Source organism: Scyliorhinus torazame, chromosome 24, assembly GCF_047496885.1.
Source record: "Scyliorhinus torazame isolate Kashiwa2021f chromosome 24, sScyTor2.1, whole genome shotgun sequence".
NCBI classification, from domain to species: domain Eukaryota; kingdom Metazoa; phylum Chordata; class Chondrichthyes; order Carcharhiniformes; family Scyliorhinidae; genus Scyliorhinus; species Scyliorhinus torazame.
In genome coordinates this window covers 41,851,768-41,853,983 of record NC_092730.1, presented here as the reverse complement: position 1 = coordinate 41,853,983, position 2,216 = coordinate 41,851,768, and positions in this window count along the sequence as shown.

Here is a 2,216-nt window from a genome sequence, read left to right as displayed (position 1 = left end):
GCATTGGGTGGACTTGGAGATGGGGGAGGAGAGGGACCAGCGCCCGCTGTGGCGCTTGGAGGTGGGGCTGTTGGCGGACGAGGAGGTGAGCGAGTGGATCCGAGGAAGTATAGAGAGGTACGTGGAGACCAACGCCAACGGGGAGGTCTGAGTGGGGATGGTATGGGAGGCACTGAAGGTGGTGGTGAGGGGAGAGCTGATCTCCATTAGGGCCCACAAGGATCGGAGGGAGTGGGGGAAGAGGCTGGTGGGGGAGATGGTGAGGGTAGACAGGAGGTATGCGGAGGAGCCCGAGGAAGGATTGTTGAGGAAGAGACGTAGCCTCCAGGCAGAATTCGACCTGGTGACCACCAGGAAGGCGGGGGTGCAGTAGAGGAATGCCCAGGGGGCGATTTAAGAGTATGGGGAAAAGGCAAGCCGGATGCTGGCGCATCAGCTTCAGAAGCGGGACGCAGCTAAGTTAAGGACAGGGGGGGGGGGGGCGGAGTGGAGCTGGCTTCAATGGGGTCTTCAGGGACTTCGACGAGGAATTGTACTGATCCGAGCCCCCACGGGAGGAGGGAGGGATGGGCCGCTTCCTGGACCAATTGAGGTTTCCAAAGGTGGAAGAGGGACTGGTGGCGGGATTGGGGGCCCCGATTGGGCTGGAGGAGCTGATCAAAGGGATAGGAAGCATGCAGGCGGGGTATGCACCGGTGCCGGACGGTTTCCCGGTCAAATTCTACAAAAGGTATATGGACCTGTTGGGCCCGCTGTTAGTTGTTAGTTAGGACCTTCAATGAGGCAAAGGAGGGGGGGGGCCTTGCCCCCGACGATGTCCCGGGCACTGATCTCCTTGATCCTGAAGCGGGACAAGGATCCCCTGCAGTGTGGGTCTTACAGACCGATTTCCTTGCTAAATGTAGATGCCAAGGTGCTGGCGAAGGTCTTAGCCTTGAGGATTGAGGATTGTGTGCCGCAGATCATCCATGAAGACCAGACGGGGTTTGTGAAGGGGAGGCAGTTGAACGCGAATGTGCGAAGGCTTTTGAACGTTATCATGATGCCGGCGAGGGAGTGGGAGGCGGAGATAGTGGTAGCGATGGACGCTGAGAGAGCCTTCGATAGGGTAGAGTGGGGGTATCTGTGGGAGGTGCTGAAGAGGTTCGGGTTTGGGGAGGGGTTTGTCAGGTGGGTTAGGCTGTTGTATGAGGTCCCGATGGCGAGTGTGGCCACAAACAGGAAGAGGTCCGAGTACTTTCGGTTGCACCGAGGGACGAGACAGGGGTGTCCCCTATCCCCCCTGCTCTTCGCACTGGCGATTGAACCCCTGGCTTTGGCACTGAGGGAGTCAAGGAACTGGAGGGGGTTGGTGCGGGGTGGGGAGGAGCATAGGGTGTCACTTTATGCGGACGACCTGCTGCTGTCTGTGGTGGACCCGGTGGGAGGAATGCCGGAGGTAATGAGGATTCGTAGGGAATTCAGGGACTTTTCAGGGTACAACCTCAACATGGGGAAGAGCAAGCTGTTCGTAGTTCACCCATGGGACCAGGAGATGGGGATTGGCGAGCTCCCACTAAAAAAAGCAGAGAGGAGCTTCAGGTATCTGGGAGTCCAGGTGGCCAGGAGCTGGGGGGCCCTGCATCGGCTTAACTTTACAAGGCTGGTGGAGCAAATAGGGGAGGAGTTCAAGAGGTGGGACGCGTTGCCGCTGTCCTTGGCGGGTAGGGTGCAGTCAATCAAAATGAAGGTGCTCCCAAGGTTTTTGTTCCTGTTCCAGTGCCTCCCCGTGTTTATCCCGAAGGCTTTTTTCAGGCGGGTTAACAGGAGTATAATGGGGTTTGTGTGGGCGCGACGAACTTCGAGGGTGAGAAGGGTGTTCCTGGAGCGGAGTACAGATAGGGGGGCACTGGCGCTGCCCAACCTCTGTGGATACTTTTGGGCCGCCAATGCGACGATGGTGTGCAAGTGGGTGATGGAGGGGGAGGGGGCCGCATGGAAGAGGCTGGAGACGGCATCTTGTGTGGGTACGAGTCTGGGGGCGATGGCAACAGCGCCGCTTCCGCTCCCTCCAAGGAGGTATACCACGAGCCTGGTGGTGCTGGCTGCCCTCAAAATTTGGGGGCAGTGGAGGTGGCACGGGGGGGAAGTGGCGGCCTCGGCGGGGACCCCATTACGGGGGAACCACAGGTTCGCCCCAAGAAGAACAGGTGGAGGGTTTGCGGGGTGGCACAGGG